The sequence below is a fragment of the Mustela putorius genome, unplaced genomic scaffold (genome assembly GCF_011764305.1).
Source record: "Mustela putorius furo isolate JIRA1106 unplaced genomic scaffold, ASM1176430v1.1 tig00003890_pilon_pilon_pilon, whole genome shotgun sequence".
NCBI classification, from domain to species: Eukaryota; Metazoa; Chordata; class Mammalia; order Carnivora; family Mustelidae; genus Mustela; species Mustela putorius.
The window spans coordinates 1446968-1459298 of NW_025422039.1; the positions used below are offsets into that span (position 1 = coordinate 1446968).

The following is a 12331-nucleotide window of genomic DNA, read 5'->3' on the forward strand; positions in this document are numbered from 1 at the left end:
CAATCATTTTTTTCTAAAGTAGGAAATAAATTTACATTCATAATTCCTTTAACTTAAACTGCTTCTGTATTTATAAGACAAAAATACCAAAAACTGCATTTCTAGAAGCTCCCTTCCTACATGGTATTCACTGGTAGCACCAATGTCACTTTAACCATGGCATATCATTCACTTTCCATACTACCTCACATTTAATAAAATATAAGATCAAGATCTCTACTTGGAGATCTTGGAACAATTACAGTCATTCAAATAAATTCTGACCTATATTCACTTTAACCTATATTCAGACCATCTCTGTCTTAAATACATAACAGCAACATCTATAAGAGAGCTATCATCCTTCTTCTTTATTTACAATACAACAGGAAAAAAACAAGGTAATAAAGTTATTTGTGTACCAAGTACAAATCACGTAGTTCCTAAATATGTTACTATCATAGCCAAGAATTTATTTTGTATTTGAGAAACCGCTACATGACATAACCACTAGAAGTACACATAAGGCTGGCTGCACAAAATCCACTATCAATAAACGTTGCCGGAGTGCCTGGGTGGCTCAGTGGGTTAAAGCTTCTGCCTTCGGCTCAGGTCATGATCTTAGCATCCAGGGATCGAGCCCTCAGCAGGGAGCCTGCTTCCTCCTCTCTCTCTGCCTGCCTCTCTGCCTACTTGTGATCCCTGTCTGTCAAATAAATAAATAAAATCTTTTAAAAAAATAAAATAAACATTGCCAATTTAATTCACAGTGGGATTTTTTTTCCTCCTATGGGAATATTCAATTAACTTAATAATACAAGTTAATGGAAATACTTGTATCATAGTTGACTCAGCTGGAATACAGGATGTGATAAAGCAAGAAGGCAAGTTCTAGTTACAGCTGAGATGGTAACTATAGTTATGTTACTTAATTAGAGAAGTCTTATCTTTGAAAATAGTCAAGAACAAAGCAATTGTGACATAAATTCCTATTTTCTTATTAACAATACAATTTAGAGGAACTTTTATCCTTGAGGATTCTTATGTGGTGATGCTTTGCTGATCGTTTTTCATCCCAAACCCTGCCTGAAAGCCACAGCAGCAGAAAAGATGGTGAAGGCTAATCTAATGCTAACAGAGCTGGCTCGGTCTGGCTTATAAGTGGGTTGAAGGGAAGTAGTACAGCTTTTCTAAAAGTCAGTTTGAAGATGGATGCCAAGCTACTTACGTCACAACTTCCTAGTCTTTACCAGGGACTTCCTATCAAGATGGCGCTGGGTTAAAACCAGTGGCCTTCGAAGTGGGCAATGCAGGGGCAGGAAGAAAAGGACCAGAGCGATTTCCAAAGAGCAGGAGAAAACTTCTCAGGGTGGTAAACAAAATAACTATCTTGATTAAACTGATTTTCATGTGTACACACCTGTCAAAACACCAAGAGGCATATTTAAATAGGTACAGTATACTGCATGTCAATTATATTTCAGTAAGGCTGTTTAAAAGTTATAGTACCAACTGCTGGAGAAGTTGTGGAATGAGGAACTCTCATACACTACCAGTAGCAATGTATTTTAGAAGTCATTTTGGAAAATGTCTCGGCAGTATTACTTAATTTCACCTCTAGGTATATTCTACATAGATGCATACCAAATGTAAACACCAAATGTCCGCCACTATATTTTTTGGAATGGTTGTGAAGTGGAAAATTCCAACTATCAATGATAGGATGGGAACATTTTGGTGCAGTTTTAACTATGGAAACCAATGAAAAAAGAATTAAATGCTACTACTAAGTCCAAGAACATGGGTGACTCTCACAACATGATACTTAATAAAATAAGTCAGACACAAATAATACATTCCATATTATTTTATAAAAATAGGCAAAAATAACTTCTGCTACTGTAATTCAAAATCATGGTTAACTTTGGACAGTGGTAATGACCAGAAAAGTACACACAGCAATCTTCAGGGCAGCAAGTACATTGTTTTGGATGGTTGTTGCAGAGCTGGGTTCACTTTGTAAAATTAAACTCACCTTTATGCTTAACATTTATATACTTTATTGCATTTCTGTTATACTTGGATTTAAAAATTTAAAAATAACTCTGTTCAACAAAATATTTATAAGCAAAATTAAAAGACAAGCCCTAATAATGCATATGGCCAAAGAATTGTGATCAGATTGCATGAGGAATGCCTACAAATAATATAGATTTTTTAATTCATTTGACAGAGAGAGAGAGATCACAAGTAGGCAGAGAGGCTGGCAGAGAGAAAGGGGGCAGCAGGCTCCCTGCTGAGCAGAGAGCCCAAAGCAGGGCTCGATCCCAGGACCTGAGATCATGACCTGAGGTGAAGGCAGAGGCTTAACCCACTGAGCCACTCAGGTGCCCCCAAATTATAATATTTTAAAAGTACATACTATCCCACCTCCACACCCCATGCCAACCCCATGTTGTTTCTCCATGGAGAAACAACAGCAAAGAATATTAAAAGGCACTTTACCTTAAAATTCTATAGTGACTTAAGTCCCAATCCCTGGGTAACTTCTCTAGTTATATTCTTTCCTGGATAATGTCATATGGTTTTAAAATGCCATATATTCACACATGACTCCCACATTTTATCTCCCCCCTGAAATTGAGACTTGTGGATCTAACTACCTGCTCGACATCTCCAACTGATGTCTCATAGGCAGTTCAAATGTAGCAAGTCCAAGACTGAACTATAATTTTCCATCAACCTTGTTCCTCCTGCAAGGATCCCCAGTTCAGTCAACGGCAACTCCTAGTTTTCTAGTTCCAAATCTTTTTTCTTTTAACGTTTTTTTTGGAATTTTATTGATTTGTATTTAAAATGAACTGTTGACACAGATTCCCTGGAAATCATCTGACTAAACCCGAGAAAACAGTTAATTCTACTAAGACAGTAAAATAATTCCAAGACATATGGTTTACCCAACAGAACAATACTGTAGATGCTGTCTCTGATACAAAAACTCACTGCTCCTTACTCTTCTAAACACACAGTGGTATAGAGTTAACAATATTCAATCACTTCTGTTCTTTCTTGAATATATAAAATAAAAATAACAATTAAAAAACTAATATATCTTCTCTTTAAATGTTTCTTACAGATACAATTTCAATATTTTCATTCAACAGTGGTGTGTTTTAAGAGAGATTATTATTCATTCACAAGTCAAACAATACTCCACACAAAGAGGAACAGTCTATAGGCTCATACTGTGAATAAAGACTTCAGGAATGCAGCAACGGATCTTTCTAAATTACAAAGTGGATAAAATTCTGAGAGGATACATGCAATAAAGCTCTACTAAGCAGATGGCCACAGACCTAGAACATTCTACTGATAACTTCAATGGGACTCCAGATGCTTCCAAACTCAACATGAACTCTCATCTTAGGCTTTGTACTTTCCTTTTCCAGTTTCACTAATGACACAAACATGATTCAAATCCCTGAAGAAGTCATTATAGTCAAGGGCATATCCTACAATAAACTTGTCTGGATTTCAAATCTAACAAAGTCTGATTTATAACTAAAACATCAAGGGGTCCTTTTCACCAGCAAGCTTCCGACCTCGATGATCTTTGGATTATGCTCCTTGACCAATGAAAGCAAGGTTTGCATTGTTTTGCCAGTGTCAGTTTATCCTCAATAATCAAGACATTCTTTCCAGTCAAAGTTGAGAGATCAGGACGCCTGGGTGGCTCAGTCAGTTAACCACTGTCTTTGGCTCAGGTCATGATCCCAGGATCCTGGGATCGAGTCCTGTGTTGGGTTCCTTGCTCAGCCAGGAGCCTGTTTCTCTCTCTGCCTCTGCCAGCCACTCTACTTGCTTGTTTTCTCTCTCTCTCTCTCTCTCTCTCTTCCTTTCTCTAACAAATAAATAAATAAAATCTTAAAAAAAAAAGTTGAGAGATCATCTCCATCATTTACTTTGATGTGCCCTGTTGACTGGTCATTACAATAGCTCTTCAGTCTGATGAAATCTACAGTAATAGGAATGGATCCATCACAATTTCTGTTCAGTGCTTTGATACCACCCTGCAGGTCAGCAAAGAATTTATAGCCTCCCTCGAGCAGACAGAGGTCTACGATGTGATGGTCTACGATGAAGACAGATGTCTTCATCACATCTTGACTAAGCTGCTCGGTCCTGTCCATAATTCCATGAGGAATAAACACCTTTTCCAAATCCTCAGCATAATGATTGAGGTATACAGAATAAGTTTAGGTGATCACCTGGTTTATCATCACTCATCATGATGCTGGGGTTGCCACTGTGCAGCCCAGTGGGCGTATGGGTTAACCGCAGCCTGGAAAGGAGGAAGCCGGGGGCGTAGCAGAGGAGGTGGAGGCTCCACAGAAGGTGGCAACAAGTGGGAAAGCTGAGCGATGTGCTCGCTGTTGCTCTCTAGGCCGCTGCTGGAGCAGAGCCCTCTACTTCCCAATCCTGTAGTCATTTATAGCTCCTATCTTTTTCCATACCCCACATCAAATCCTTCAGCAAATCCTGTCAGCTCGCTCTTCAAAATCTGTCCAGAATCTGACCACTTCTCATCATTTCTACAGCTATCATAATTCTGTCTTACCTGGATTAGTACAATAACCACATAACATAGCACCCGGCTGCCTCAAAGCATTCACTCCAGTCCTCCAGCGACTTTTCATTCCACTCAGTTTAAAAGCAGCATTCGTAGCTGTCTTCAAGCCCTCCACCCCACCCCACCCGACCCCTGCCCCCATCCCTAACATCTTCTGACTCAGTCTTCTACTATTTTGCCCTTGACCACTGTACTCCAGCCACACTGGCCTTCTTGGGAGGCTTCAAATCATCTAGGCACACTCCTGTCACAGGTCCTTTTTACTAACAATTATACATGCCTAGAATACTTCTCTCTCAGGCAGCCATATTATGACTTACGACTTGTGCCTTTATGGGCACTTTGTTCAAATGTCCCATTATTACTGTGCCTTTCTCTCACCACCCAATCTAAAACAGTGCCACTTCCCCATCCCCATCCACAACACCCCTAGCCCTCTGTCATCCTTCTCTGCTTTATCTTTCTCCCAGACACTCATCACCACTTTACTTACTTCTTATGTATTTTACTTTTTTACTGCAGATCTCCAAAGAGGATTAAGCTTCATGAGAAAAAGAATTTGTCATGTCCACCACTATATGCTTAATACTACTCTAGAACAGTGCTTGACATATATTGTAGGCATTCATTAAGAAACACTAATATGCAATAAACAGATTAAAAATGCTCAAACTTACTAGTAATCAACAAAATACAAATTAAACAAAAATGAGATGCTATTTCATCTGCAAGCATTATTAATTTTTGGCAAGGATGCGGAGACCAATGCCAGTTCACAGCCATACAAACACTATGGAAAGCCCTCAGGCAATATCAAGAACAGGTACACGGGGTCATCATAAGGTTCAGCAATCTCACTAGTGCATGCCAAATTTCCTACTGTATGCCAAAAAAATTTACAAGGCACTCAAGGTCACATAATTTGTAGAAGTAAGAAATGTGAATAATTCAAATGTCTATCAGTAGAGGAACAGATAAGTAAAATAAGTAATAGTCATCTGATAAAAACCATTCATCAGCTGAAATAATGAGAAATCTCCCATGTTTTAACATATATCTAGAACGCAATATGTACAGTGTAAAAAAAATAAATTTGATGTTAAATTCAGTATTATTTTATATAAGGAAAAATAAAATCATATGTAAAATAACCATCATTTTATATATATAATAAAAACAAAACCATAGATGGATTCATGATAGTAGTTACCTCTAAGAAGGAAAGAGAACAGAATTGGGAAATAGGGCATAGGGGATTTCAATTTTTATCTACATTTCTCTCTTTTTAAAAACATAGTAGAAAAAGTTAATATCTAGTCACTAAATAAATAAATAAATAAATAAAATGAATTTATTTTATTATCTTATTATGTTATATTATCTTCTCTAGTTTTCTATATTAAGATTTTAATAAATAATGACTGATAACTTTATTAAGTCTAACAATTATAGTACACAAATGCCAACCTAAGCAAATAGGAAATTAAAAGATTAGTAATAATCCATTCCCTACTCTCAATTATAGATATGTTCAGTCATTTCATAGTGCATAATCTGAGACCACTCACAAATCATGTTGGCCTTCACAAGCAGGTTTTACTTAGAGAAAATAAGGAAAAGTCAATAGGGAAAAATCTATGAAACTTACTAGTCATGGTAATCAAAACTTTAACTGTTCAGAATGTAACACACAGACTAAATTACTATTTACAAAAGACTTAGAAGTTCAAGTTCCTTTTCCTATAATAACCAGGAAGAATGGATCCATAAGTCCTGTTAGCAGAACAATCTTCTGTATTTTTACATTTTGATAAAGTCACTATTGATGATATATTTTTGAAATTTAAATTTAAAAAATTAAATTTAAAAAATTGATATGTTTTTGAAATCCACTAAGAGGAGGAAGCAAAGCAATCATGAAATTTAGGATGAACAATAACTTCATAAGAATGACTTGAAAAAAAAAAGAGAATGACTTGAAACTTTACTGTTTCATCAAAATCACAAGAAAAACAGAATATTTCTGATATAAATATACTAAATAAGAGAATATTTTTTAAACTTGCCTTAGCGTGCTGTTAATTGCTCCCAGTTTATTAGCTTGCTCACAGTCTTCTAATTCTTTGGTATCGTTTGCCACTTTTGAGTACTAAAAGGAAGTACATAGTAAGTTTAGTAATAACTATTAGCTTTCTCTCTATTTCAAGTTCCACTGGCAATCTGTCAGTGATGACACAGATACATCCTATTATCAAAACCTCTTACATATGTAAGAAATGGAAATCAAAATGAGTCACAAATTCCTACCAACGAAAGAAGACATTAAAAACAATTACCACTGGTATGCTGGTGATCATGTAAAATAAGAAAACCCTCTTGGGAAAGTAATTTGACAATATTTATCTAGAGCTATAAAAATGAATAAACCCTTGAACCAACAGTCTTACAACTTAAACCATATCCAGAGCAACACTAAAAAAAAAAATAATAATAATAAAGTACAACCACTTTAGAAAGTATTTGGTACTATCTCATCATGCTAAGATAGGCATAATCAATGGCCCAGCAACCTTACTTCTAAATATCTACCTAAAGATCTACCTGTCTACTCTTACATGTGTACACAATGAGACAAAGGATGAAAATGCTGATACAACACTGTTCATAACAGCAAAAAACTCCAAACACAATTGAAATGCCCATTAGCAGAGGAAGAGCTAACCAATGAGATACTCATACAATGGAGTACTACACAACTATTAAAATTAACAAAGCTACATATATCAACAGAGACAAAATTTCCAAAAGCATAATGAAGAATAAAAAATAACTGAAAAAATATTTTTAAAAAAAAAAAAAAATTTTAATGCCATTTAAAAGTACTATGCCTCAAATACCTTGATAACTGTGTACCCTATACAATATAATCCTGAAGATGACAGGTTGACTAGTTGGAACTCAAGACTAAAAATACATGCATGATAAAACACCTGTTGCACAGGGCATCTGATACTATAGTTATATTATGCTACTATAGTTCTTCTACAGAAGACAGAATTGATGTATCTCAGAAGAATCTATATAATTTAACTGTAAAATATTCAAGTTCTCTGCCTGTGGCAAGAATTAGAAAGGTGAGACTATGGAGCAAAATGTTCCCACTGCCAACTAATTCCAGAACAGTTCTCTTCTATCAAGCAGGAATTGGTAAGTTTCACAATGTAAAGCAAAAAATATTCAAGGAAGAAAAGTGACTCACCTTATTAGAACTCCCAGCTTTAATTCCGACTGGAATTTTGCTCTTAAAAGAATAAGAAAAATTTAGGAAGTTATCTTCATTTTTTCTTGAGATTTCTTCACAAATTAGTAATGCCACTGCTCAAATACAGAGACTATTTTATTCTATGATGAAAAAAATGAACATTCATTCAAACTGTTTTCATACTATCTAATAAAAAACAATTTATGGACTTGTAAATCATAATTTAGCAAACTGATCGACATATACAAAATAACAGTGTCACAATCAGCTAAAATCTTTTTAAAGATTTTATTTATTTATTTGCCAAAGAGAGAGAGAGATCACAAGGAGAGAGGCAGGCAGAGAGAGAGAGAGGGAGAAGAAAGCTCCCCGCTGAGCAGAAAGCCCGATGTGGGGCTCCATCCCCAGACCCTAAATTCATGACCTGATCCGAAGGCAGAGGCTTAACCCACTGAGCCAACCAGGCACCCCCAAATCAGATATAATTTAAAGTGTAATGCAGTATGGAATAGTTCACATAATTTTTAGGTTAAAAAAAAACTGACAAAAATCACTATTCCATAAACTTTCCTACCACAGAAAAAGATGCTTTAAAATTTTTCAAAGTTCTTTGAAAAATTTTATGCTCAATCTTAATTTCTGCTCTAAGCTGACATCTAAAGTGAAGGCAGTTTGGGATTAATACTGACAGAATCAGTTCCTTGGTGCACAGGATTCACCTTGGTTTACCAATCTAGGTAATCAGGGTTTACTAATAGAAAATCCCTATGTCTCCAGCTTTCTTTTCTACAAAGCCAGTAATTAGTTTCAGGCTTTAATAAACAAACCTAGAAATCATTATAACTGGTTCATCAGACACAATTTTTTAAACAAAATATCGTATCTGAAAGCAGAAAATCACAGGTTGATCCTCTAATCAATCTAGGGGACTGATTTCCAGCATCGGAATCTATGGTATAGCAAAATACCTACTAAAATCTTTTCATGTGTCATGGTAAATTTTAGCTTAGGTAAATTTAAGCAAATATTCAGAATAAATATCTTCCTGCCAGGTGGAAGAATATAAATAATGATTAGAGATATTTCCCTAATCAATAAAAAGATTAATAGATTAAAACATTACTTGTTGCTAGCACTTTATTATTTTAGCATTTTTTTCTAGTACATCTAACAAACAGAAGGCAGAAGAGAGAAGACTATAAAACTTAAGTCAAATCTAATAGCCACGAACCTGAATTTAAAATGTAGAAGGAATACTAACCAAAAGTAACTGCTGGCTACAGTGTGTCCTCTGACTAGTATAGTATAATATGCTAAAATCAAAACCTTTAGCAGCTTTTCTAAAGGTTTGATGCTAAATACAATAACTTGACTTATACAAATCTTAACAATAAACCTTTTAGACATACTGGGGTAGGCATCACAGATGATTGTTACGAATGACACATAACAATCACAGAAGAGAATTATTAGAAGTAATGAAAAATGTAAAACTAATAACTAAATCAAGAATTAAATAAACCAGCTGGTATTGAGGCTGGGAAGATGATGGGGTAGGAGGACCCTAGGCTCACCTTATCCTATGGATACAACTAGAAAACAAAAACTTCTCACAAATAATCTAGAAAACAACCCAAAGACTGGCAGAACAAACTCTGCAACTAAAGGCAGAGAAGAGGCCACATCAAATTGCGTAGGAAGGGTAGAGATATAGTGGGGAACGAAACAGGCTTTGGCCGTCTGCAGTCAAGAACTGGAGGTACAGGGAAGGGTGAGAAACAGACTATCCCACATACATGGGGAAGACCAATCCCCATAACTTTTGGTTTTGAAAGCCAGAGGCTCCAAATTTCAGGAGTTCCTACAACCAGTGGGAGTTGAAGCTTGGATTTTTAAAAATCAGCACCTCCACTCTGGGAGAGCTGAAAGGCATTAGGAAGCAGAGTTCCTGCCCTTAAAACAGACAGGGGGGTGGGGGGGGATAGGACAAACAGCCCAGGTAGCTACAACATAGAAGCAGCAATTTGAAAAACAACTAGGGCATATGGGAGGGAGACTTACTAATCTCAGAGCATGTCTTGAAAGGCAGGGATCACAGGGAGACCCCTCCAGGAACAAAGGAGGCAGGCACCATTTCCCTCACCTCCACATCCCCACTCACAGCATAAACACATAGGCACCTGTGGGAACCAGCACTATGCAAGGCTTTCTAGCTAAATTTGCTACACTGAGCTCCACCCACCCACACCTAGTAAGGTCCCCTTTTCGACACATTTGTGTCAGTTCTGGTTTTGGATCCCTTCCCATGGAAGACCAGTGTAAACATCATCAGTGCAGCTTATTCTGACCCACACGTTTTGTAGGGCCTCAGTGTGGGCAGCTGTGGACCTTGCAGAAGCTCAAGACACAGCCTGTTGTAACTGGTACCCCACCCACACAGCCCTCCATCCATCAGGGCAGGCAACAGATCTCTCACAAACAGACCAGCACACACCTTGTTAAAATGTGCAGCACTCCAGCGGGGGAGCAAACACAGCTCACAACAAGCTAAGAGAGCCTCTTAGACAACTGGACTAAAGGAAAAGCTGGCCAGGACACAAGAGCAGAGCATATGCAACACACACAGGAGACAGTCCCTGATGTGCCAGGTCTGGGAGAATAGGGGACAACTACCACAGGGCACTACAGGACATCTTGTTCATAAGATTGTGAACTTCAAGAGGAGGACACAGAGCTGATTTTGCTAACACACAGAAACAGACACAGAGAATCAGACAAAATGAGATAAGGAATATGTCCCAAATGAAAGAACAGGACAAAACCACAGCAACAGATCAAAGTGAAATGGATATAAGTAGTATGGCTGATAGAAAATTTTAAGTAATGATCATAAACATACTCACTGGGATTGAGAAAAGAATGGAGAACATGGGGCGCCTGGGTGGCTCAGTGGGTTAAAGCCTCTGCCTTCGGCTCAGGTCATGATCCCAGGGTCCTGGGATCGAGCCCCGCATCGGGCTCTCTGCTCAGTGGGGAGCCTGCTTCCTCCTCTCTCTGACTCCCTCTCTACCTACTTGTAATCTCTGTCTGTCAAATAAATAAATAAAAAAAAATTAAAAAAAAAAAAGAATGAAGAACATCAGTGAGACCCTTAACACAGAAATAAAAGGGAACACATCAGAGATGAAGAACACAATAAATGAAAATAAAAATACACTAAATGGAATAAATAGTAGGTTAGAGGAAACAGGCAAATGAATCAACAACCTGGAAGACAGAGTAAAGGAAAGTAATCAAGCCGAGCATGTGAGAGAAAAAAAAGTTATACAAAATGAGAATAGACTTAGGGAACTCAGTGACTCCATTAAGTGTAATAACATTCAAATTACAGGGATCCTGGAAGAAGTAGAAAAAGAAGAGAACAGAAATTTAATTTGAAGAAATAATAGCTAAAACTTCCTGAATCTGGGGAAGGAAACAGATACTGAGATCCAGGAGGCAGAGATCCCCCAACAAAATCAACCCAAGGTGATCCACACCAAGACACATAGTAGTTAAAATGGCAAAAAGTAGTGATAAAGAAAAAAAAATTTAAAGCAGCAAGAGAAAAGAAAACCGTTATATACAAGGGGAATCCCCATAGAGCTATCAGCTGATTTTTTTACCAGAAGATTTGTAGGCTAGAAGAGAGTGGCATGATAGATTTCAAGTGCTGAAAAGAAAAATCTGCAGCCAAGGATACTCTATCCAGCAAGCCTATCATTCAGAATAGAAGGAAAGATAATGGGTTTCCCAGACAAACAAAAACTAACGGAGTTTATGACTACTACCCCAACCATACATTAAAGGGGACTCTTTGAATGTAAAGAAAAAACTGTAAGTAAGAGTAGGAAAAGTAGGACACATAAAAGCAGTAAAAATAAGTATATCTGTAAATATCAGTCAAGAGATTCACAAAGGATATAAAATATGACACCATATGTCCAAAATGTTAAGCAGAAAGGAATAAAGAATGGGTTTAAACTTAAATGACCATCAACTTAGCACAGACTGCTATATGCAAACGATGTTATATACAAACCTAATGGTAACCACAAATCAAAAACCAGCAATAACAAATAATATGGAGGACATGGGGAGATGGAGAGGAGACAGGACTTGAGGGAAATTGGAAGGGGAGATGAACCATGAGAGACTATGGACTATGAAAAACAATCGGAGGGTTTTGAAGCGGGGGCGGGGGAGGTCGGTCGGGAGAGTCAGGTGGTGGGCATTATAGAGGGTACATATTGCATGGATCACTGGGTGTGGTGCATAAACAATGAATTCTGTTACACTGAAAGAAATAAAGAAAAAAAAGCCAGCAATAGATATGCAATGGATAAAGAGAAAGGAATCCAAGTATATCACTAAGGAAAGCCAAAACACCACAAAAAGAGCAAGAGAGATCAGAGAATAAC

The 12331-nt window shown here is 37.1% G+C and overlaps 1 long non-coding RNA gene and 1 pseudogene across 1 annotated transcript; both read right to left on the bottom strand.

Annotated features, from left to right (window-relative positions):
* Nucleotides 1-3163: 3163 nt before the first annotated feature.
* On the bottom strand, nt 3164-4968 carry LOC123388161 (annotated as a pseudogene).
* A 1707-nt stretch (nt 4969-6675) lies between these two features.
* Nucleotides 6676-10834, bottom strand: LOC123388157. Its single transcript, XR_006602722.1, has 3 exons — nt 10775-10834; nt 7869-7910; nt 6676-6758 (listed from the first exon to the last, which is right to left on the bottom strand). It is a non-coding gene; the product is annotated as an uncharacterized LOC123388157 (long non-coding RNA).
* Nucleotides 10835-12331: the final 1497 nt, after the last annotated feature.